Here is a 27,971-nt window from a genome sequence, read left to right on the forward strand (position 1 = left end):
AGTACTTATTTATTAGTTACTAGTACTTATTTATTAGATACTAGTACTTATTTATTAGTTACTAGTACTTATTTATTAGATACTAGTACTTATTTATTAGATACTAGTACCTATTTATTAGTTACTAGTACTTATTTATTAGATACTAGTACTTATTAAATAGATACTTGTGCTTATTTATTAGTTACTAGTACTTATTTATTAGATACTAGTACTTATTTATTAGATACTAGTACTTATTTTTAGATACTAGAACTTATTAAATAGATACTAGTTCTTATTTATTAGTTACTAGTACTTATTTATTAGATACTAGTACTTATTTTTTAGATACTAGAACTTATTAAATAGATACTTGTGCTTATTTATTAGTTACTAGTACTTATTTATTAGATACTAGTACTTATTTATTAGATACTAGTACTTATTTTTTAGATACTAGAACTTATTAAATAGATAATAGTTCTTATTTATTAGTTACTAGTACTTATTTATTAGATACTAGTACTTATTTATTAGATACTAGTACTTATTTTTTAGATACTAGAACTTATTAAATAGATAATAGTTCTTATTTATTAGTTACTAGTACTTATTTATTAGATACTAGTACTTATTTTTAGATACTAGAACTTATTAAATAGATACTAGTTCTTATTTATTAGTTACTAGTACTTATTTATTAGTTACTAGTACTTATTTATTAGTTACTAGTACTTATTTATTAGTTACTAGAACTTATTTATTAGATACTAGTACTTACTAAATAGATACTAGTTCTTATTTATTAGTTACTAGTACTTATTTTAATAGTTCTTTCTTTCTTTCTGTTGTTACTCGTAATGAATTAAAAATTTTCCCATTTATTTCTATGGGATCTCTAATTGAGATATCAACTATTCAGTTTTGACTAGTATGTATTCCAGCTGTGACTAGTGCATATTTTTTATCTACTAGTAGTTAATCATTAGGTACTAGCACCTAATACTGAGATGCTACTACCTAATTAATAGATACTAGTACTTATGTATTAGATACTAGTCTTTACTCATTAGGTACTAATGAGCTTACTAATGTTTATTCATGTAGAGTCGATGCTTAAACGGATAATCAATTCACTATTTGCTAATGCTTAATAAATGATTCATTATTATAAAAGTGTTACCTGAAAAGTTTTATAAATAGAAGGTATATAAATGACTGTTTTACTGACATTACTACCTTCAGTTTCCAAATTAAGTTGCTTTGCCTTTCCTTTTTTTACCTTGCTTTTTGGAGATGTTTGTGATTTAGCAGTAAAAATAGTTTTTCATCCTCTTTTTATGTTTCTTTTTACTGCAGGACACAGAGTCAGAAGATATTTGCACAAAAGAGATGGAGATGGACATCCTTATCACTGTTGAAGATGATGTTGCCACTCTTCAGACCAACCTAAATGTAAGGTGCCTGTCTGTGGTTCTGGAAGAGCAAATCGTGCTGGAAAAGATCTTCCGACAGCTGTTGTTCTCCTCTTTGTTTGATTAATTTCCTCATTATGAACTACCCCAAAGAACTGCAACACATCTTTGAAACTATTAAGAAAGTGTTTATTGGCCTTGATCCTCAGTGCTCAGCAAGAGTCCAGTCTTTCAAAAACAAAATGCATTTGTTTGTACACTGAAATTGTGTTACTCTTGGTGTTGTCACGAAACTTAAATTCAGTTTTGATTTTACATTTTCAAATTTTAAAAACATCCATTTCCCACCAATTGATTGATTGGCTGTTGTGTTCAAGCGCTCAACATAAATGACTGTGATTGGCTGAGAAGTTCACCATTTCACTGCTCTTCATTGATGTTCATGGAGTGCAAACACAGATACACACACACACACACACACACACACACACACACACACACACACACACACACAAACTGAAGTGTTTCAAAACATCGCATAGTCCAGTGGTTCTCAAACTTTTTTCACCAAGTACCACCTTAGAAAAAAGTTGTCTCTCCAAGTACCACCTTACGACGCTATTTTTTAACCAGTATTAAAAAATAGCGACGTAGGCCTAATTAAGCAGCTACAGGTGTGCACATTGTTAAAAACGATGCAGATTAATTTCTATTATTAAGAATATGTATTATTGTCAGTCACTTTAAACATTTTAAATAGTCTGAACATTAACTGTGCTTGCAGGTAAAAAAAAAAAAACGTTTTAGTTAAAATGTGCTTTTAAAAGTTCATTAAAAAATGGCACTGTTCTTAAAAAGTAAAAAGAAAACTGCTGTACTTAAATCTAAAGTTTTCATAGTAGCCTATTCATCAAAAGTTGGAAATGTTGCTTGGATCTCATAAATATAGGCTAAATGTCATATTCATACACTTTCAGACAAATCTTGAAATATATGTTAAATGTACATATGACAGGGTTCATACAGGGACAGCCTAATGAAAATCAATTCCAGCACCTATTTTTTTCAAGACTGACATGCTATGTATTGAAGACCTGAAATGTATTGTCAGCAACCCATAAAACATTATATAGGAATAGATACAAATAAAAACCATTAATAATAATAATAATAATAATAATATGTATTAACCATATATTAATAATATAATAAACCTGCACTAAATGCTTGTAAAATCTTTTTTGTACTCAAGTAAAAATACTATTACACTGCTAAAATAACACAAATTTTAGTAAATAATACTAATATTAGGTAAAAGTACAAAGTACTCTTTTAATAAGTACTAGTTAAAAAATCTGATTTTCATTATGAAATCACTTTTTTTAAGTGTAAACCTGATTGAATGGTTTAATTGCTTAAATCCCAAAGCTACATGTATAGGAACTTGCACTAACAAAGGAAGTGTGACCGATTTTTTCTTTCATGACAATTAATCTTTTTCAATAGCACTGGTAAAACTACCACATAATCTTTAAGGCCATCAAGACAGTTTTTGCCCATTTTTAAACAATATTTTCAAGCTTTGAAAGGTTAAATTAAAGTATATGGTAAAAAGATTTAAATTTAGCCTTTTATTTGCATATTTTACACTATTTTTCTTTACAATATGGCAAATTTATTTTCTTAAATAGCTGTACATCACATGGAGATTTTATTTTACACTTGATCTTAATCTAAAATACAAACTTTAAAAAAATACAAGTACACTGTCAGTTAAAAAAATAAAACAAATGAATTCATTTTACTTGAGGTATTTGAAATATGACAACAGTACATTTATGAAAGCAGTGCTTTACGAGCCTTATTGTTCATTTTGATAAATAAACAATAAGTAACAACGGATTGCTTTTACCTGTAATGCCTTAAGACAGATCAGAATACAGCTAAATGTATAAATCACACAAATACCTCATCCAGAAACATTTCCAGCATAATTCTTTTGTCGTAAAGAAATAAAAAATACCACCTTTGCTAAAAGTAAGTTTCACTTCACAACACAGCCAAACAAGAAGACCATTAGCATTGTAATCGATTATGCATCAATCTATTTCTAAATACTTGATAACTTTGAATACTTTTGACTAAATTTAGTCAAGGAGCAAAGATAAATAATGTCTACTTTAATAGTGGAGAGATCGCGATTGTATTCTATCTGAGCACGCAGGCGATCATGAGAGCACTTGCAGTTCATTTGAAAAAAAGCATATTTAAGAGCTCGCATGTCTGTTTTAGCGATTTGCGTACATGAATGCGCTCTCGTGATAAAATAAAGCACTCGCCACATTTGCAGAAATGAGTTATTGCGCAATACCTTCATTCCCGCGCCGCCATTCAGACTGTATAGAGGAGTGACAGGTCAGAGGCGAGTCGACTCGCTGTCGTAGGGCGAAACGTGTATGAAGATCATAAAATAGGCAGGAAATATGTCTGCGGTTTAATAACTCTGCTAGACATTTCTATAGTGAAAACATCCGAGAAGCATTATTCCAACAAAACATTTGTTTTTAAGTTGTTTTCTCTGTCTCTGCAACACAGAAAGCCTTTGTCCCGCCCTTACGTTTCACGCAAAACTAGACAAGGTCGACTGTGATTGGCTACTTTTCATGTCAGTCAAATTACGCTTCAGAATCAATTCTTAAGCTGCTGAATATCAGTTTCCGAAGTTTATGACACAATGCACTAAAATAAACACTCTAAGCACAGAGCTGTGATCGTACGCTTCACTAAACAGAAAATACTGATCACATCGATGTTATAGTACGCATCAAAGGATTAAAAGTGTTAATTGTTTATTTCATTAACGTACCGCGTACCACTAGGAGGAAGCCCGCGTACCACTAGTGGTACGCGTACCACAGTTTGAGAACCACTGGCATAGTCGATCCATCAGTGTAACACTTGTGTCAGCTTATACACAGACCAGTTGATCAATGTGAAATTCTTAAGTGTCCCTGTATCTGTGGTTACACTCAGTAAACAGCAGTGAGTTTGGTGAACTGATGATCTTCACGCCCAATCAGTCTTTTCTGTTGAGCATGTGAACACAATGGCAATATAACAGTGTTTAAAACATGGTCAACAACGCTCAAATGTTAGCAGGAAATGGACGTTTTTAAAATTATAGAACTGATGGGTAACAAAATTAAAATATCGTGACAAAACTAATTACTCTTGCACTTTGAAAAAAATGTTGATAGTGCAAGCTTTTTAAATATTTCTTTTGCTTAACTCGAGCACTTAAAAGGCTATATAGGATTTGAGGATTTACCTTTTTGTTGCCTCTTTTCCTTCTCTGGACTGCAGTACATTTCATTTGGACAGAAAGCTGTTTGCAGAATTGTCAATAAATATATTCTTTGATATTGTGTTTTATAGTGTGTTTTGTAATCTCTTAACTTCATACTTAGAGTCATACAGGTATTTGTTTGAGAAGCGCAGATATAAGATTTCCATAAAATTATGAATTAAAAGATAAAGATTAAATCAACTTAAAAAATTAAGGCAACCAGCTGCACAGCTTTGAGTTAACTGAACTTCTGTTAAGTTGTGCCAACTCATTTATTACAGTTTACTCAACCCCTGTTTAATTTCAGGCAAACTCATAATGACAAGTTAGATGAACTTAGGCTTGAAAGTTGTCATGACTTAAACCAGCCATTTCAGTCAACTTAAAAAAATAATTTGACACAACTTCAACCACTGAAGTAGAGTAAACTCAAAATTTCTTTGCAGCCGGTTGCTTTAAAATTTTAAGTTTACTCAACTTTTTATTTTTTACAGTGTGGTTAGTGTGCTGACATATGGTGCAGAAGCATGTCAGGGCATCCCGAGTTCGAATCCCGGCTCGAGGACATTTCCTAACCCTACCCCCCTCTCTGTCTCCCACTTCGCTTCCTGTCTTAATGTCCTATCTAATAAAAGGCAAAAAATAAATCTTAAAAAAAATTTTCAATTTCAAAACCGAATTTTAAATATTTCTAATCTCACACATCTACTCAAGAAAAAACAATACTTTTTCACTTGCTTACATCTTTCTTCTTGCCACTGTCTAAAAATATTTCATATTCTAAGAATACACAAAAAGGTAGAACAGTGAAGCCTTGCTCAAAAGCTACAAGACTTTTTAACGATGCAGCTTGCATCGTTGCATGTTGTGATGTGCTTAACTGCAGAGCTTATGATTTGATTTCAAGCCTTTAATGGGGTGTACTAACTTTCTACACACCTAAGGCCTGAAAATTCCTTATACATCTTGTTGATCAATTCCAATTGTTTGAGACCTCTAAAGAAAATCTAATTTTTACAAAACCCAACCTGATGGCAGGTTTTACACAGAGTGCTGAACACTGCAGAATGAGTTATGATCCGTTTCCTAATGGGCCGGTTGTTTCAGGCCGGCTGTTTCCTGCAGGCAACACTACAGGCCCAGCAGCATCTGCTAAATTACCACATGGGAACGGAAAGTGGGAAAAATAAAAGCCATAGCAAGACCTGATAGGCATATAAAAAAACTCTAAGTGGGGCATTTAGGAGGGAAATGTACACTTTCCTAAGTAAGCAGATCCTCTGTGTGATCAGACATACTGAAAAAAAACAGAAATCAAGCTAAAAATCACCAACTAGGTCTGGCACATGCATTACAGAATAAATAGGATCCATGCAACTAATTAAACTTAAACACACACTTTAGATGAAGATAAATATATGCTGAACGAAACAGATTACACTTTTTTTTTTTTTGCAACCATCATTTGTTAGATTAAAATTAAAAAAAAAACTCTTAAAGGTCCCGTGAAGTGCTATGAAAAGTGCATTTTATATTCAATGCTTGATGTAATCTCGAGAAAAACATGAAAAAATACGTAGTAGCATTGTAACTCGAGAGTAAGCTGAAGTTTGAGGTGCAGTGAAAAAAAAACCTTGATCCATTTATGCATGAAGTGACAAACTGCAAATTTTAGATGCTAATGTCGGTTTTATATCTTCTAAACACTAATTTTATATCACACTAGCTCATAGATATCCTTAAAACTAATACTAACATCTAAAAAAAATTATTAATTTTTTAAACACCATTTTAAGGTAAAAATTATTAGCCCCTTTAAGCTATATTTTTTCTCGATAGTCTACAGAACAAACCATCATTATACAATAACTTGCCTAATTACCCCAACCTGCCTAGTTAACCCAATTAACCTAGTTAAGCATTTATATACATATTTTTATTTATATATTACACTTGTATATTACAATTGCTTTATTTAACTTTTAGCTTTTACTACAGTAAACAAATATATATATATATATATATATATATATATATATATAATATGTATATTATATATATATTATATATATATATATTATATATATATATATATATATATATATATATATATTATATATATATATATTATATATATATATATATATATATATAGTTTACTGTAGTAAAAGCTAAAAGTTAAATAAAGCTATTGTAATTACTATTAGTTCATGATAGTTACTAATGATACAAAATTATTAATGAAAAGTTGTACATATATATACATATATATATATATATATATATATATATATATATATATATATATATATATATATATATATATATATATATATATATATATATATATATATATATATATATATATATATACATATACACACACACACAATATAATGCTTATTCCTACATATTTCCCTTTACTAAATAACTAGCATTTTAAATGTGTAACACCTGATTTTATTGGATATTTTTGTTTTTGCTGTTATATACTATGACTCTTTTCTGTTCGGTATAGCATATTATTTGCAGAACTGAACAATTTGCCTCATATGTTTCATTAACAGTTTTATTGATCACTAAGATATGATTGACTTGGATTTCAGTTGCTTCGATTTAAAAATGAACATTGGAAAAATAGCTTAGATGTAGCTAAGCTACTTTTGCCAAGTAGCTTTAAGCTTAGCTTGCCACAAATCGCCAGGGGGTAGCTTTTAGTGTAGTTAAGCTACATTTTAAGTAGAGTAGTTAATAGCTTAGCTCACTAAATTTTTCAAGTAGCTTGCCCAACACTGAATATATATATTTTGCTATCGAGAATGCTGCTTAAAAATAAACAAACAAATAAACACAAATAATGAATAAAACTACATGAAAGCACAAATATACTGTACACTATAGGAGTCAGGGGTGTTCCTGTAACATATTAGTAAGTTAATTAAGAAGCTGACAGAGGCAGAGGCTTTTGACCACACCATGACAAAGGGTTAATAACAAATCCATGCCTGTCAGCTGCAGCTAAACAGATATAAACACAGAGGGCAATAAAGATATGGTGAACTCTGGGCCTTTTACAGCACTGTAACACAGCGAGCAGCGGCCATGCAGAACACTCAGAGGTTCTTGAAATGGAATCAATTTTCAGAATGCAAATAATCAATACTTCATCCTCAATAGGACAGTCGGCTTTCATCATAATGCCAACTAGAGGCCATTCTTCAAACTCCTACAAGCCCTCTTTAGAGCTGCTGAAAGCACCGGAACACATGTTAAGCTGTGAGGGATGAGTGTGGCCTTCATAAAGCTTCACCTGTTTGACAGCAAGGGTAGAACAAACGAGCCCTGCAACATGAATGAGCTCAATAACAAAGCCTGTCAACACTGAGCGTGACAATTCACCCACACTGTATAAAGCAATTAGTTGGCTTTACTTAAAAAAATCAGTAAAGTATTGCCTTAAAATTATTGCCAATTTAACTACATTGAAAAAAAAATGCTGGGTTCCACACAATTCTTGTTGTCCCAACACAAGGTGATTAAGTTAATTTATTAGTTTTCTAACACATTTAAGCGGATTGAACATAAAATAATTAAGTTGTTCCAAAAAACCTCTGTAGATTCAAATCACTTTAGATAAGATATGGCTGCACAATATAGTGTTTCAGCATCGCTATCGCAATGTGCACAAGTGCAGCAGTTACATTGCAAGATATGCAATGCTGAGTCTGAATTGTAGTTGAAGAGTAGCTACAGAATATATATATATATATATATACAGTTGAAGTCAGAATTATTAGCCCCCTTTTGATTTTTATTTTCTTTTTTAAATGTTTCCCAAATTATGTTTAACAGAGCAAGACATTTTTACAATATGTCTGATAATATTTTTTATCATAATACAAGTTAATAAAAAAATTTTTATGATAATAAAAGTCTTATTTATTTTATTTCGGCTGGAATAAAAGTAGTTATTAATTTAAAAAAAAAACATTTTTGGGACAAAATTATAAGCCCCTTTAAGCTATTGTTTTTTTGAGACTCTACAGAGCAAACCATCATCATACAATAACTTGCCTAATTACCCTAACCTGCCTAGTTCAACTTATTAACCTAGTTAAGCCTATAAATGTCACTTTAAGCTGTATAGAAGTGTCTTGAAAAATATCAAGTAAAATAGTATTTACTGTCATCATGACAAAGACAAAATACATCTGTTATTAGAAATAAGTTTTTTTTTTTTGTTTTTTTTTTACTATTATGCTTAGAAACGTGCTGAAACAATCTTCCCTCCATTAAACAGAAATTGGGGAAAAAAATAAACAGGGGCGCTAATAATACAGGGGGGCTAATAATTTGGACTTCAACTATATATTATATAGTATATATTATATATATTAAATATAATTTTACTTCCCCCACTGGTAGATAGTTTAGCCTATTTTAAGGGAAAAACTTGTTTTTGACTTATTTTTTCTCAAGTTAAAAACAAAACAATATGTTTGCTTGGTCTGAGAATTTATCAGCTATTTCGACAAGGCAAAGTAAGGAAAGCATTGTTTTTAAATAATAAACTATTTAAAATATTTGAATGCATATTTATTTTATTATTATTTTTTTATATTTTATTAAGCCATTACCCTAAAATGTTTTAGTAATATAACACCAAAAAAATTGCTGCTTTATTAAACTACTTTTTTAAAACAAGCTGAAACAACACATATAAAAGATTTTGGTTGAAAATGAACGAATCGTTCAAGAACGACCAATCACTGATGCAGCATGGAGGAACATCCAGTGCTGGTGTTGAATCAAAATTTGACTTTCTAGACAAATCTGACTCCCTCTCGCGTGCATGCACGTCACACAGTGCCTGCAGCTGCTACAGCGGTTTATCAGAAGCTTTTTATTGGTCATTTCTTCTGCAACTGACAGAAAAAACTAACATAGAAGTCTTGTCAAATTGACAAGTAGCAACTAAATGTGTTCAAAAGAATTAAAAATGCCAAACTGGGACAAATTTCATATGTTCATGGCATGGGACATATTCACTGATTATAAGTTCAGTTTTTATTAAACAGCGGTCTCTTCTTTAAATTTACGCTATAACACATTTAGCTCTACGTTCTGCTCTAATGACTGTTTAAATTTATATGCTTAACCAACACCTCATCACAGTACTCTGAAACAATTTCATTACTTCTCATATCTATATTCTATTTGTTTTCATCTCCTTATTTAATATTTAGTAAAATAAGTTTAGTCAAAACGAAGCAAAAGGATTTTTATATGGAGTGAAATACTTCTCTTTAGACATCTTCTCTATGTGTATTGTTTAATAATTGTGCGCAATACATACAGGTAAATGTGTAATTAAAAACATATACAGCGGATTTAATTGTTATTTTTAAATCACACAACTATGGTATGCAGGATTTTCACAAGAACACTGTATTTGTGACGAAATACTGTGTGTTTCATATTTACATTCAATGTGGTTCTTTTTCTATCCAACAATACTTTTTGTTGTGTTACTATTTAAGTGTTCCTTTTTTGCTCTGGCAACGTAGCTTTGTTTTCTATGGTTCTGTTTACTTTGTTATTTACACAGCAGCACAGTAGTGCTGTGTATAATGTTAAGCAGGAAAAAAACCTGTAATGTAGTTATTTATCAAAAAAATATATAATTTGAAAAGTTGTGCAACTAGTTTTAAGCAGGAGAAAAACCTGTACCGTATTTTATTTGCGAAAGATTTTGTGCAGCTGTTGTTTTTGTGCAGCTGTTTATTTGTTAACAGGGAGGAAAACCCCTTTGTTTGAATTACATTTTGCTCAAAAAATGTTTAATAAAGTTTTAATAGAGGCTTTAACTTGTGTTTGTTTGCCTTTCATGAAGAAACTGTAGCTTGTTAAACTGTGGAATTGTCCTGCTGTAGAAAATGCTTTGTTTTAAGTTCCTGTTCACCTTGTAGCAAAGTCATACAACAGACGTGTTGATCACATACTGCCATGCAAGGTTTATAGTCATCAAATGACTAGAGTTCAAATCAAATTAACATTTGAGAGCGGTGGCACAATATTCTACACATGACAGAACCGCGCATGCAATATTTACGTTTTGACATGTTTAGAAATAATAAAGTATGTTGAATTTTAATGGCAGCAACATCAGCAGATTCTGAATGTCTGAGTCAGGATTCCACACTTATTTATATTAACCACTGATCATTACTGGATCGTAGCAACACAAAGTTTCTCCTGTTTTGTGCATCACTGTTCTCAGAAATGTTAAAGTAGGTTAACTTACATCAAAAGACATTTGCGGTTTGCATCAAAGAGTGTGAATACAGCTCTGTTTGGTGGTCGCATGATCAAGACTGATCCGTGAATAAATGCATTTGCTATAAAGCTTACAGTGCAATCATCAGTGTGACTACAGTTCAAATGAGCAGTGGCATTTCATTCACACTTTTTTTGCTTTCGCTATATTTGAAGTTTAATGAAACAGAAGTGCTTATCAATTAGGTTGTTGTAGTGACCTCTAACAAGGCAGGATATTTTTGTAGCAAAAAAAAAAGTCTACACTGTCACAAAAAGGGGTGATGCAGTGGCACAGTAGGTAGTGCTGACGCCTCACAGCAAGAAGGTCGCTGGTTCGAGCCTCGGCTAGGTCAGTTGGCATGTTCTCCCTGCGTTTGCGCGGGTTTCCTCAGGGTGTTCCGGTTTTCCCCACAGTCCAAAGACATGCAGTACAGGTGTATTGAGTAGTCTGAAATTGCCCAGTGTATGAGTTTGTATGGATGTTTCCCAGAGATGGGTTACACCTGGAAGGGCATATGCTGCATAAAACATATGCTGGATAACCATTTCGCGCTGTCATATAGATATTTGCATTGGCGGGTAAATGCATTTGTTACAGTTACTGTCTAGAAGACCCTGTTTACAAAACAGGTAGGGTGGTTTTGTTTTAGGTGTGATTTAGGGTTAGTTGTGTTGCGTTTTTTCGTTGCCAATGTTCTAAAAAAAAATTTGACATATTGGCTCGTTCACGTTAGTAGACTCTCCTTTGACATTTGGCTTAAAGTTAATGTTCCCACACCAGAACTTAAGACTGTGGCCTTAAACCAAGTCTGTCACAAATTGTTTATCCTAACTGTAGTTTCTAAACACGAGTCAGTAGATTCGCATCTTGTCTCTCTTCACTTCCACTATCCAATCTCTCTCTCGCACTCTGCGTGTGTTTGTGTGCAAGGAGATGCTGCATGAGCTCCGCCTTTCACAGAAAGCAGAATGCAGCGCGTTCGACAAAAAACTTAGCTTGTTATATTACTGTTATGTAACCTAATCATCATCATCATCGTGTTAAATTTCTTTATATAATATAATAAATATATTGCACCTCCAAAATTTACCACCCTCATTTTCATATATCGCGCTACAAGACAATATGTTGACTATCGCGACAGGCCTACTCGACACTTGTTAAACATTTGAGCCAATAGTCTTATCTTCTGCAGCTTTTGGCCCTGCCCACACTAGGGTTGGCATCAGCCACGGTGAAGCGAATGTGAATTTGTGGGAACGTTGCACTGCACCATCCACTTGTACTAGGGCTAAACAATATTGGTAAAAATGTACATTGCGATATTTAAATTATTTGCAATTTATATTGCAATTTTTCTCAAGATAGCTAAATGATTTTAGATTGATTGGGATGATTTTGTAGGGGAGTGCATAAAATATAATCAGCAAGTTACAAACGGAGATAAATAGAGCAAATATACAAATGATACAGATATAAAATCATCAAATGTACAATAAAGCTGTAAATTCTTCATTGTGCAAGTAATTAAATACAATTAATCTTTGTTAAAGCTACAAACGTAATTTCCTTATGCTTTAAACTTGCTTTAAATTTTTAAACAGGCCTTAAAAGCACAAGCAATCATACGCTTTCACTTTATATTATGGTCAAGCTAAAACGGACTAAATTCTCATGTGTTCTAAAATGTTGTACCTGGTCAACTTTAACCTTTAACCTGACTCCACATTGAATTCTGCGTTGTTACTATTTCGTATTTTCTCACACCGATGCTGAAACGATACATTGCGCAGCCCTAACATGTAGTCAATGCAAAAGTATAAATCAGCCTTTAGTGTGCAAATTATAATTATAAAGTTACACATGTAGAACACTGAAAATGTATAAAATCCTCTGATGTTTTTTTATTATTAAATTGCAGCTCAAAAATGTGTTTCCTGTAAAGAAAATATTAATAATAATAATAAAAAAATCACAACTTTCAGAAATATCTTGGCCACATCAGGTCCAGTGTGCTATGACTTACAAAGAAGCTGGAGTATAATCTCTCATGGCCCTTTTCCACTGATTAGTACGGGTCACCTTTATTAGGCTTGCATTTCTACTGGTACCTCGTTTCTGATGGTACACTTTTGGTGGGCGTGGTGTACGACAGACGACGTCATTCACACTCGAGGCAACGTCAAAGTAAAGCTGTGCGGATCATTCACATATACGAGAAGCACTTCTCACAAAACTGATGCTTTATACACATAAATAATTGTGTAAAAATGTTCATTACAAAGCTTTCTATGAACATGATTGGATTATAACTGCAGAACAATGATAGTTCTATAAAGCCTACTGTATCATCTGCAATTATATAAAATAAATAAATAAATGCAACATACTGTATATAAGAGCTGATTCTGGCTAAAATGAGAATCGCGCTTCTTTTGCTTAAAATAAAGATCACGATTTTCTCATGATTCAGTACATTAATTAATTTATTTATTTAGGTTTTAATGACATATCAGCAGCATTGGCTATATTCTTGGCAAAAACATATACCAAATATACAATATATAATCATAGAATCATATCATTACTTAACAATTATACATTGTAAAAGAAACAACAAAAAAAAGTAGTAACAACAATGAAATCTTCTATAATGTACAATGAAACGTGTCATATACAATCTTTTCGTTTGATTAAAGATAATCTAAAAGTGCTCCAGAAGGCATCTTTTCAAACATTTACTTAAAATATTTCCCAAATAAAAACGTTTGCTGATATCATTTAAAAATACACACTCTATTAAAATATGCTTTATCATCAAAATATTCTTATACAAGTCACAAAAAGGTTTTCATGATTCTGTACATGTAAAATAAAGGTTAATATGAGTAGGCTATTATTATTGTTATTTCTCAAACATATGATAAAACAATAATAATACTATTATGTGTAGGGCTACAGTTGATTAAAATGCAACATATTGAATAGACTTTGAATGGTGGACTTGAATAGACTTTAAATATGTCCTGGTCATTAATGCACAGTAAAGTGATGACATCAGAATAGTTTTTATAATTCTGAAGTTGAATTATTATGTTTGAGACACATGCTTGTCATGTGTTATTGACAACATTAATAAACATTATTAGAAAAAACAATTTCTACTGGTAAAATCAGATATTTGTTCATTATCAGATTCTTTTCTGCATTATATTCAACATTATATAGGCTACAGTAGTTATACTTACACTGGTAAACATTTTTTCTCATGCACAACACTTGAGGTTTGCTATGACTGAAAAACATATTAAACTAGTCGTGAGTTTTTATTAAGCTTGTCGTAATCATTACTCTATAATGCAATAAAATTGTTTAAATGATGTGCACGCTTTCGGTCTCATTTTCATTGCTATGTGCGGTTCATACTTCCCGCACGGCTCCCAAACGATCACTCTGTGCAACAAACTGGATGTTATTTGCAACTTTATTACCTGTTATTCACAGCCTATGCAGGTTCTGTTCACTAAAGTAGACTTCATTCACAGGCGTGCGCACCCTCTCTGTGGTAACAGCTCACGTCACAGGTGATTTCGCAGCCATGAATACATTATTACATGAAGACAGAAATGACATTTTTGGGTGAATTTTCCCCTTATTAATACAGTATGTGACTCTTTCAACACCATTTAGAGGTGTCCACGTTGCAACGAGCAACAGTGTAAACAGTGTAAAGACTTGTGCACTGCCTTTGCTTTTCTCCTTAACTTGAAAATATGATTGGCAGAATCGTAGAAATGCTAGATTAAGATCGTCTAGGGGGCATACCTGTCAACATTGGGATTTGAAGATAAGTCATATGCCCACCATAACAAGGGATTCCCCCGAGCCCCTTTAAAAAATCCCAAATTACTAAATATGCTCATTTCGTTGTAAATAAACAGTTAAACGGTCGGTAATATGTTTTATTATTATTTACAAAATAAAAAAATAAATAGTATACATTAGCAGCAAATTCATTAGCAAACAGTTCAGCTTAATAAAATTAATAGCTATTATAATGAAATAGAATCAAGCTATCAAATCTCATTAGCCGTTTCTTCACTGTATAACTCGCACATTCTGAATAAAGAGCAACGAATGAATGATTTATTTAGATTTTTTTTTTTGTTTCATTACATTAAATAAGAAGTGTCACTTTAAAAATGCATGCATCTAAGGTTATAATAAAAGCATCTAACTGCTTTCCTTATTGTTTAATCTAATTTAGGTTGAAATTACTTGTGTCTAAAAAAAACCCCACCAAGATCAACATCTTCAGATATTATTATTAGTTGCGTGTATATCTGTTCAAACACGCACATAAAACCTAGACTTTCGCTCCGCTTCAAATCACGAGTACAGAATCCGTTTGGGAAAACGCATCTGTTTATGACTTTGGACCGTGTCAGCTGACAGTCATGCAGCGCTATATGACTGTTTTGAGGATTGCATATGAAGGGATGATGGCATCTGTAATGAAAATGAAGGGAATCGCGCCATTTTTATGTTTAGTTCAAAGTGTTTTCATGTCTAAACAAAGTGAAAGCACAGAACAGACTCACATTTTAGAGCAAAGGGGTGGCCCCTGGTGGTTCGGCGTTATGGGTTGAGTATAGGGAGGCTCAACTCTTTAAAGTTTATTTGCCACCCTTCAGAGAAAGACTGAAAATATGGGAGAGATACAGGAAAATACCTTTACAAGGTGATAGCAGGATAGAACTGTAAAATACTGGAGAATCCCGGGAAAAACGGGAGGGTTGACAGGTATGCTAGGGGGTCGAATCGGGATTGAAATCTATTTTTGATTAACCGTGCAGGTCTACTGTATATGAACACATAGAGACCATTACAGTCTCCAATTACAGGAAAAACTACCGAAAGCATACAATTATTCCTTATTTGGCTTCAAAAACAACATGCAATATAAAGCCCAGTCAGAGCAAACCTCTCATCTGTATCTTTAATCTTCACCAGCACATGTAACCTGTTAGAAAGTAACTCCGTCATTCTGAGTTCATAATAGTCCAAAAGGTGATCATAATAGTAAAACATGGCAGTTTGTTCATGTTTTTAGGTTGCTGAAAGAATCATTTGCTACTTTGTTTTTCCTGCTTCTCCTTTTTTCGCACGTCAGTCTCGTATTTGTCCGTATCTGAAAGAATCAGATGTCAGAAGCACTTTAACAATCAAGAGCATGTTATTATCATCGGATAAAAAAGTTTGTTATTTCAAATATAGAAGCACGGCGAGCTCTCTGGAGAAAGTGAAACCGCTTGTGCTTTTAGACAGGCTCATAAAACAACAACAGGACACAGCATATTTTGTTCTTCTTGGCTTTGTGGCTGTTAATCAAGACTACAACAAGGTTTGTTTGAGCTCGGGTCGACCATGGCTTGTTATTATATTATAACAGTACAATGTCTCGGCTGTGTTTTTAAAAAAATGGCGGTTCCTTTGTTTTCATTCTCCTGCTTGTCCACAAGCTACTGACGCATCTCTGTAAATAGAAAATAGAGTTCAGCTGTGCGTCTAGCTTCACCGTTTGTCATGCTAGGTACCCTTTGCAAATGTACCCAAAAAGTGGTATGGTACGTTTCGCTTTTTGGTACCCAAAGGAGTAGTATCAACAGATATTAAGCAGACAGTTTACTAATACTCAAATGGACCAACAAAATAAAGTGTTACCCATTTTCAGAATGTCTACCTAATAAAGTCATGTAATGCAGTTAGTGTAAGTCTTGTATCTTTCTATCTGAAAGGGTACAGCCCTGCTCTAGGCATTTTATCTTCCCCTGCCATCCCTCACTGGCTCTTTTCTTGGGTCACAGACATATAATCGCACTCAAACAATGAGCCCTGTTTACAGTCACTGACATTCCTCGCAGGTAATCTGATCACAAGTATTCACCCACTGCCACAAAACATGAGGCAAAAGAGGCAGATCAAAAACATGCAATACGTTAGAAAGTTGAGAATTGTTTACATGAGGGACAAAACAAACAGTTTGGAGGTACAATCATTTAGATTTAGACATATGCTCATGCATGCCACTTATAACAATCACAATTCACAGAGCAGAAAGTATGTGCAAGAGAGTTCTGTCAGACAATGAAGACCTACGGACATATGTCCTTAAAGCCATATTGTTTGATTTTATTTTTATTATTGATTCATCCAGTTGCTTATCTGTCCATTTATTTATTTATTTGTTTATTTATTTATTAAACATTGGATAGTTTAAAAAGAATCTGTTTAGACTGGCTGTAACATAAAATTGTTCCCTTAAAAGTTGAAAGACACTTATGTTCTATTTTAATGATCTAATCGCATGGCGCAAAAGCATTAAGAGCGTGTCCGAATCCACTTTTGCAATTTTAAGGACAGAAATATACAACAGGATTGTCCTTATTGTCTTAATGAGTTTTGGGTATGTTTTTAGCATAACGTGCACCTCTCTTGTTCAACCTCTCTTGAAAAAAAAACAAATCTCCTACCACAGCTATGCTGATGACACTCAGATCTACCTAGCCTTACTCCCTATGGGATACAGCTCCACTGACACCCTCTACCAGTGCATTGATGAAATGAATAGTTGGATGTGCCAAAATTTTCTTCACTTAAACAAAGAGAAAACTGAAGTCATTGCGTTTGGGAACAGAGATGAGGTTCTCAAGGTGAATGCGTACCTTGACACTAAAGGTCAAACAACAAAAAATAAGGTCAAGAATCTTGGTGTGACAAGTTTCAATAGTAATGTCAAAGCAGTTAGTAAATCAGCATATCATCTCAAAAACATTGCAAGAATCAGATGCTTTGTTTCCAGTGAAGACTTAGAGAACCTTGTTCATGCTTTTATTAGCAGCAGGGTGGATTACTGTAATGGACTCTTCACGGGTCTTCCTAAAAAGACAGACAGTTACAGCTCATCCAGAACACTGCAGCACATCACACCTGTCCTCAGGTGTTTACACTGTCTCCCAGTTACATTCAGAATAGATTTTAAAGTATTATTTCTTGTCTATAAATCACTAAATGGCCTAGGACCTCAATACATTGCAGATATGCTTACTGAATACAAACCTAACAGATCACTCAGATCTTTAGGATCATATAAACTAGAAATTCCAAGAGTTCAGTCAAGGCAGGGTGAACCAGCGTTCAGCCACTATGCCCCTCGGTGCTGGAATCAGCTTCCGGAAATGGTTAGATGTGCTCAACACTAGGCTCATTCAAATCAAGACTGAAAACACATTTAGCTGTGCCTTTACCAAATGAGCACTGTGCTACGTCCGACAGATCGCACTTTTTTGTTTTTCTCTTCTTTTTCATTCTTTTTTATGACATTTGATCTGTTTTTAGGTTTTTTTTAGTCATTTTTATTATTTGTTTTTATTTTTCTTATACTTGTTGCTTTTATTCTCGTTTATGTAAAGCACTTTGAATTGCCACTGTGTATGAAATATTTACGGTTATATTTGATATATAGTGTAATGCTGCGTTCACACCAGACGTGGCACGTTACGCTTGAATGGTGCGGCGCGAATGACGAGAATTGCGCAGTGCGCATGGCGCGAATGGCGTGGCGCGAATTGAGCGTTTCGCGCGAATCACTCGCGTTCGAAAATCTGAACTTCAGCGGACATTCGCGCCGCATTAACCAATCAGGAGCTTGCTCTTGTGGGGGCGTGATTGTGACGTATCGCTTGTTGTCGGTGTCCCAGGGGAAATCCCCCAGCAGACACAGACAAGAAGTTCATCAAACTGGGCTGGGCTCAGTCAGAAGCACTGCTGAAAACCTCCATCAGCCAGGTTTAGTTTCTGGAGGAGTCTATGAGCTTAAAGAGCTGGATGCACCTCTAAAAAGGATATAGTGGACTCAAACACAGCTCTAAACTTATCAACGCTTTTTATCATCCTTCATAATGCACACAAACACTGTTATTTTCTTCATAAAATCCATGTTAGCCCTTTAGCTATGAAGCTAGAGTCACGGGGCAGACAGAAGCCCTGTACACGCGAATCCGCGTCATGTCATGAAGTGAATTTGACACGCAAATGAAGCGGGGTTTGTCGTGCAAATGAAGTGAGTAACTTAAAATGTTCATGCAACTATTTACGCGTGAATAGCGCAATTTATCCGCGTGTTCCGCGTCTGGTGTGAACACAGCATAATACCCTTAGTTTCCTAAGAAGCAAAAACAAGCGAAAAAACAAACCCAAATAGACAATCTACGAAAACGAGGTGCTAAAATTGTTACACTCATATGCATTTTTTAGTATTTGTAAAATGTCACAGTTAAACCTTGGACATTTAGTCCCATGCATTATAATTAATCAGTTGCAAAATAAATGCGAAACAATACAAATTGGAGCCCTCAAGCAGTGAGAATGATTTTGTTGTCCTCTCTCTAAAAAAAAAGAAGGCAATTTGAATTCATACTATCCTCAGCCTGCGCAAAGAGAAGAGTTCCACCTCCTTATCAAATAATTGCAGGATTATCTCAAAAGATTCAAAGTTATGTTCAGAGGCTCAGTTTTATACTTTGCCAGTAATACTAGAAACACATTAAAAGAAAACATAAATATCTATAAACCAGTTGATGCTACAGAGACTATCAACATGTCTATAGTGTGGACACACACACACAAATCAAACTGCAGCTTCATAGAGCTGTGTGCCAGGAATTAGAACCAGCATTCAGTAAGCTGCTGTACTGCTCAACCTTTTATTCTAAAGACCCCCTCCTCTCTGAATCAATATTGCAAGCCCCACTGACCTTTACTGTTTTCTGAATTAAAAAATAAATCAATAAATATAAATAAATAAATATATAAAAGTAAATAAATTCTGCTGAAAACACCGATGCTCTATTGTACAGGTAAAGTCAGCACAGGGTATGTGTGGAATAATGCAAAGGAGTGGCAGCACAGCCGGCTGAGCAGGAACAGGAGGGGCAACGAACACACCACTCCCTCTATTCCTCCATCATACCAAATCCCTGAAAACAACACATTATGAATTCAACCGTCATTACAGTGGGAACACAACACTCCTAATGAAGCCACCGAACCTGTACACCATTCCTCTTCACACAACTCAATCAAAAATTTTGGATTATATTTTATATATATTACATATTACATGTTTAAAAGTTTAGAGCTGCATGATTCTGCATAAAAGAAGAGAAACATTTCATTTTTTTGCTTAGAAAAAATAAAATTCTGTTTAAAATTTTTTGAATAAAAATGCCAATAAAATAAGACATAAAACTTTTCTTCAATCACATTTAAAGAAATGTAATAAAAAATAACAATGTGCAAATAGGAGTGTACAAATAAACTCAAGTCATAATAATATGGTAATTAAATGTGCAGTAGGGGATCGTCTTCAGAAACATTTTTTGTTGTGCTGGTTGAAAATCTCTTCACAGTCCAATAGTAATGAATAAAGTAAATGATCTAAATGTGTTTATATGTATTTTCATTTTCTGGCAAAAGCATAAAACAAAAAAATGTTCCTCCAATTAAATATTGTCAGGCCGACATCTCCTGTAATTCCGATAAGTCTGTCAGCAAATGCAGATTTGGACTTCTGCGCATTTCTTTTCACAAAGATCCGCCATTCGTGCGTGCCCACCTGCATGAGCGCCACACGTTCACGACATGTGCAGCACACACACAAGACAATCATGGACGTGGTAAAATCAAATGCTTAATTGAAACTTTAGAAAATCAAGAATCAATACTGGAGTTACTTTTGCATGCTGGAAGAAAGACGACACCATAGCTGAAGTATTACTGTTAGGTAATGTTCTGTTTTAAAAACTATTTTAGCAGGCTAAGCTTATGTTATATTGTGTTGTGTTTTGAATGGCTTATATGCACCTATATTTTACAGACTATGATATGCACAGGCATGTTGATCAGCCACTTTGACAGCATCGATAATGTATATTCTTATTTAGTTTAACAACAAAACATCAGCAAATATCCTTATTCTGCCTAACCTGCTTCATTGAGCTGAAGTTGCTTTTATATTCGCTAGTGATGGGAAGTGATGGGATCATTTTACTGACGCGGATCTTTGAGTCTTGTTCATCGAGATGAACAAATCTTTTTTCGAGTCATTTCATTCATTTGGTTCAATTTGCCAAAATATTATTAAAACGTTACAAATTGCTTCCAAACAAATCTACAACTAGCCCAAAAGGTTGATCACACGACAAATAAGTCATAAATAGAATACTATAAGAAGGGAAAAATTATAATTCGTTGTTTACCTGCTCCTTTCTCTATGAAGGTATTGTTGTCTCTTTGCTCAGCTCAGCTTCATGTCTTCAAACATCAGTGATTCATTCACGTTACACTGACAGTCACATATTATTTTAACCAATGTGCACAGTCTGAGTCGATAGGAGCCATGATAATTAGTTCACCTTTCAATTCAATTCTTTTTCCAGCTCTAAACGCATATAATTGGCCCGTGAGGAACGAATGACTCAGACCTGATAGAGGACTCGAGAGATGAACGGATCAATTCTTTTTCCGGCTCTAAACGCATACAATTGGCCCGTGAGGAACGAATGACTCAGATCGATTTTTTTTTTCCAGCTCTAAACGCATATGATTGGCTTCTGCCTTTTTGTGATGAACGCCTCAAAAGAGTTGAAACGAACGAAACCATCTGCACAAATGTGCGCACGTGCGGATGAACGAATCACTCCCTGAGAGGACTCGTAGTTTCAGAGTCATATTGAAGATTTGTTCAAAATGAACGAATCGTTCATGAATGACCCATCATTAATATTCGCATTGGTTCATTTTTGAACAATGACAGCCTTGCTATACTGTTTACGCTACTCTGAATATTCACTCTGCAATAGTGTGCAAGTGTGGCTTAGTAATAAAAGTAATTCCTGCATGCCGCCAGTCAAACACTGACTAACTGGCGAATTACATGAACTAGTGGGTTGTCTGCTGTTGTGACGCGGTGCGCGCATTCGCGATTTCAGGAGGCGTGGCTTTAAACCACAGTCCCTCCCTGCCATCCAAAGGTAATATGCTAAGCGGTTAGCAATTTGGCAGATCACCTACGGCATCTTTAACCTAATTGCGTCAGCTCAAGTGCAATTTCATGGCTGCTAAAGTCATTATGCAATTTAGAACATGAACTGGTGATACAAAAATGCCTTGTTTCCACTGAATGGTTTGGTTCCATAGGGTACGAATCACCTTTATCAGACTTGTGTCTCCACTGCCAAATGGTACCCTTTTAGTAAGCGTGGTGTCAGACAGAACGTCATTCTTGTTCAAACAAAATAAAGCTGTATTCATGGGTCATGGTATTTCTGTGTGGAGTTCTCCTCGTGTTCACAAGGTTTCCTCCGGTTGCTCAAGTTTCCCCCAGGTGAGGTGGGTAAGCTAAAAATTATCCGTAGTGTATGTGTGTAAATGAGTGTATATTGATGTTTCCCAGTGATGGGTTAATTTTAAAATATATGCTGGATACAGTAAGTTGGCAGTTCATTCCGCTGTGGCGACCCCAGATTAATTAAGAATCTAAGTGTAAAAGAAAATAAACTAATAAATGTATGGGTCATGAAAATTTGGGATATGTGAAGCCATAACTTCGGAAAACTCAAAACAGTGACCATTATTTTATTTTCTTCCAAGTCTTAGTCATCTTGACAACACAAACACTGCTGTGACATCAATGGAGACCCTGCCTCTGCTTTCATTTGATTGGAGAATGAAAGGGATGCAACTAAGTAGCGAATTTTTTTCACCCGAGTTGACTTTTCTTCAACTGCAGGCACACAACGCGCAACAGTAAAAGTGTTAGGCACGCAAAACGGCCACGACCATAAGTAAAGAAAAAAAAGACGATGTCTAAAAATTTGGGTTAGTACAATGTCTAATGTGAAACATCTTGATGGCATCGTCATCTTAGGTGGCGGTGAATTATTTATTTATGAATCATTAATTAATTCATAAAGAATGAATTATTTTTAGCCTACCATTTCAACTACCTGACCCGCATGGTCTTCGTTTTACCCATAATCAAATCATAAATAAATAACGATAAGTTACATAAAATTTACCACCTGTAAATGCAACTCTGGCATGAACAGATCTGTGTCACTTTAATGGCGTCTGCAATCTTGGTTGGTAAAAAAGGTGCACACCAACAGGAAACTAACCAACAGTGTCTGAGGTTTTCGCTAAAATTACACACGTAAATGAGAAAGATTGAAGCAGTGGACTGATGCTGTGACACGTTACCTGATAGATTCAAAAGACCGATGAGTCGTTAGATAGAGAAAAGATTAATTAAATGTCACGTTTATTAACTATAGTGAGACGCAATGTAGCGGTTCATCCATGATAAACTATCTGACGTGCACTGCTCTCTGGAATTTTGTGCTCTAAGCACCTGCTGACTGCTGGAGCTCAGACTGCACATATGCTCCAGCACATGACAGAGTGTGTGTGTGGTCACATGATGTGTGTTTTCAGCAGTATAGTGTGAATAGAGATCTTTTCAGAAATGCTAGGTAAAATTGGACATAATTGGACAAAATTGGACAGTGTGGACATATATTGTTTTTGTTCTAAAATGCCATTTTTAAACTAAAACATATTAGCATAAACGAGGTCTAAGTGTGCACTTTTTGCGAGCGGGTTGTTGCGGCGACGGGGCCGGGGCAAAGTATCACAATGCCGGCTCAGCATCATGATATCTACCGGCCATCAGCGATGAATAATGGCATCATCTATCGACCTAACCCTAGCTCTCAGTGAAAAAAATTTTTCTCAATGTCTCAAATGCTCTCAATATTCGGTGTGTTCAGGGCCTAAGTTGACTCTTTCATTGCCTTTTGGAGTCTGCTGTCGGCACCGGTCTTTCCAAAATCCAAACAGGCAGCTTAATACAGAGAGTGGAACAAAGAGCTTCAAACAATCGATGATTAAAAGCCAAAGAATACTAAAAATTTAATAAACATATTTTTTTATATATTTTACACACATTTGATAGTTGTATTTGCACCAGCTCCAAACCCACAACTTTACTCATTGGGTTACATTGGGCTTTCAAGTCTCTTTGTTCAGTCCATCTGCTTGTTAAGTGTTGTCACGCGAAGCATCTTCCGTGTCAAAGCGCTTTATTAAACTGTATGAGGAGACTCAACAAATGGTATTAATAAATGTTTACAAAGCAATGTAATGTTTTCGAAAATCATGATCAATAGATTTATTTGTGATATGACTAAAAAGTGGTCATAAACAAATTTTAGGGCTGCAACAACGAATCAATTAAATCGATAAAAATCGTTACTAAAATCATTGGTAACTAATTTCATAATCGATTCGTTGTGTCGCAAGACACAGGGACGTTAGATTAATAAAAAACACTTTAGTTCAGCAGGGAGCTGAGTGAACACAGTTTCTCTCATGCACTGATACAGAGTTCGGTGCCTCATAGACAGGGATGAGGAGAAAGGAGGTCAACAGCAGGGTCCTACTTTTTTTTCGTTTTGAAGTGAGGACCGTACAGTCCCTGGTGCTGATTATCCAGTTTGACAAGCATGACAAGTTAGCGTTAGCTCGTTTACCTTTAGAGCAGCAACTTAGAAAATCAATCTGAGCTTCGGCGCGGTGTTTGGTGCTGAGCCAGAGAGAGCTCGCGCTGAGCAGAGCTCTCAGTAAGGGATCGTCGGAAAAGTTCTTCTTTTTCCGAAAACAACACAAACTTAACCCCGCTGAGAAAGACATGTCATATTATCATAATTATGCAGCATTTTAACCACCTAATACTTAATTTATGTTTTAGACATGTAAAAACAAACACGTACTTACGTGTTTAGATATTTACAGTTTGTAAAACACACAAGAAGGTCTAACAATCCATTCAAATAAAATTTGCTGATGTGTTTTATTCATATCAATACACATTACACATAGTGAAAGTAACTATAAAGTTGAATCTACTCTTCTCTAAGTTCACAAGCCACTTGCTTGCATGTATTTAGGGAGTAACTGGTGAATTTACGTGCTGAATCCTGCGTGTTCTGCTTTTTATGAATGAGGCAAATGCAAGGCTGCAAGTAAACATGGCGACGACCATCTCACGTTATAGATCAGGATCACTTACACGTTTATGTGAACTGGAAAACTTCTGTTTGAGATTATATCTCAATAAGATTATTTTTCTTACCCAATTCACAAATAATTTGACTTGTTTTAAGCAAACAATCACTTAGTTTTTTTTCAGAAAACAAGACATAGTTTCTTATGCTATTTAATTTGTCTAATATGTATCTTGATTTAAAAATATTTAGATACTTGGATTGAAAACAGGACAAAACTACTTAGTTTTTCATTTTATTATTATTATTATTATTATTATTATTATTATTATTATTATTATAACAGCTCAGGGATGAGCTTTTTTGAATAAACAGTTGGAAATTAATGTTTATCTTTTTTTTATCCGATTCATCGATTAACCCAAAAAATACTGCACAGATTAATCGATTATTAAAATAATCGTTAGTTGCAGCCCTAAAATATTTTATCAATTTAAATGAGTACCGGCTTGGACCCGGAAACAGTATAACTTGTTAACACTTAACAAGCGGATTACTTCCATTGTATCAGTTCAGCTGATGGAACGGAACCAACCCTATGACGTCAGACACAGCGATATTCCAAGATGGCGGGATCTTAGCTCTAAAAACTTTGTAAAACATGCCGTTTTCTTCAAAATGGTTACATTAATCGAGTTTGTTTAATGTATTTTCATTAAAGTGGAAATTAATTTACCAAATAATGTAAACTTGACTGACTGCATCACCTCCCCTTTAAGATCGTGTACAGTGTTGAATCGAGATCACCATCTTTAAAAGTTAAATCGCGCAGCCTTGTTATAATATTGCAGTGTGTACATTATGGCATTTTTTCGGTTTCTTTTTTGCTTTATTTAATTTCAACCCACCTACAGGATCTATGAGTAGTTGTGATGGTATTTATTCAATAATAATCAGAAAAGGTTTGCCAGTGGCATTTGGGGCCTTGAGACTGATGGATGGATTCCTGCGCAGCTCTGTCCTTAACCAAATTGCTCAAGGTTTGAAAACTTGTAATGGGATGGACCCCAGCCAAATGATTTGCATCATTCAAACCTACATGGAAATGCAGGACTCATGTAAATAGATTGCAATCAGCTTCCTGGTAACCTTGTACTGAAAAACAAGTGCTCCACTATCCTTATGCCAATGAATACACTGTATTTTCCATCACTGTTTTAATAAGCAATGTAATTATCATAAGTCTAAAAATCACCTGACAGACTCAAAGATTTTAGTATTAGGCTTTCACATTCAACACCACACAGCAACTTAAACATACACATGTGTACATAAAATACATTCATTGACAGTGCAGCCATTGCTTGTTTTCTCTTATTGTCAGTCCCAATGTGACCTAAAACTGGAATATCAATAATCGTATGTGGTTGTTTTATACCAGAATGTCAATGACCCTTTCCAGAAAAACAGCATAATGTATAGCATGGTGTGTAATATTAACCCATGTACTGAAATCAATATGATTTTTCCTGTCTGCAGCCAGAGGAGTGGTTCGTCCCAGTGACCCGGGCTGAGGCTGTTGACCGTTGTGTTGTCACTGTGATAGTGGCTATGGGGGTTGGTTGGTGAAGAGAGTAAAGGCAAGCTGTGTGTGATCAGGTGCTGCTGTAATGACCAAACTCAACCATGCCCAACCACGCATGGCCGGTGAATGCACACACAGCAGCTCTCGGCTTCAAACCAGCAGCCAAAACATGGCGATGCTTAAGAAAAACTTTCTCCATGACAAAAATTGACTACTACTATTTAATTTAAAGGTTTGTGAAAAAAAATAATTAAAAATAATTAATGATAATATACTGATATTATGTCAATTTCGTTTTTAAAGCATTTTTTTCAATCTTAAACACATTGAATAGATCTATTTTTTTCAACATAGGTTCATTGGAAACACAAAACAGAAAAAATTGTTTTGTCCTGGCCACTTTCTTTAGTTTGCCTTTGTAAAGCTTATTTTGAACCTCGATTCAAAAGCAATGTGTGATTTCCATTCGTTTATTTTCAGTCATTTTGATTAACCAATACTTTCATTTCAGTTTCAAGTTATTTCAGTGACCACTGTAGTTTTTCTTTCTTCAATGGGAGGGTACCAACAGTTTAGTCCATGTCTGTATGCACCTCAGCCTACTTTTTTAGTGAAACTGTAAAAAGGTACTTTATCATACGTTTAATTTAAGTTTCAAAATAAAATGAATTGCTTCTTTTGTTGCTTCTTTTCACAATTATGGTTTTTGGGACACGTCATTGGCGATTAAACAGCTAGGAAAAAACATAAAAATTGCTGAAAAACACAAAAATCAAGAATGAAACTAAACTCATTTATTTTCTTTTTGGCTTAATCCTTCTTTTAATCCGGGGTTGCCACAGCGGAATGTACCGCCAAACTATCAAGCACATGTTTTACGCAAGGAATGCCATTCCAGCTGCAACCCATCACTGGGAAATATCCATAGACACTCATTCACACACACACACACACACACACACACACTACAGACAATTTACCCTACCCAATTCACTTATACCACATGTTTTTGGACTGTGGTGGAAACCGGAGCACCCGGAGAAAACTCACGCGAACACGGAGAGAACATGCAAACTCCACACAGAAATGCCAACTGACCCAGCTGAGGCTAAAACCAGCAACCTTCTTGCTGTTAGCTGAACATGCTACCCACTGCACCACCGTGTAGCCCTGAAACTAAACTATTGATTTATTTGAT

General features: G+C 34.6%; 1 protein-coding gene across 20 annotated transcripts in view; it reads right to left on the reverse strand.

Annotated features, from left to right (window-relative positions):
- Positions 1 to 27,971, reverse strand: part of ralgapa2 (Ral GTPase activating protein catalytic subunit alpha 2) — a 324,474-nt gene that overhangs the window by 289,534 nt on the left and 6,969 nt on the right. The gene's annotated exons all lie outside the window — the stretch shown is intronic.

This window comes from Danio rerio, chromosome 17, assembly GCF_049306965.1.
Source record: "Danio rerio strain Tuebingen ecotype United States chromosome 17, GRCz12tu, whole genome shotgun sequence".
In the NCBI taxonomy this organism is placed as follows: Eukaryota; Metazoa; Chordata; class Actinopteri; order Cypriniformes; family Danionidae; genus Danio; species Danio rerio.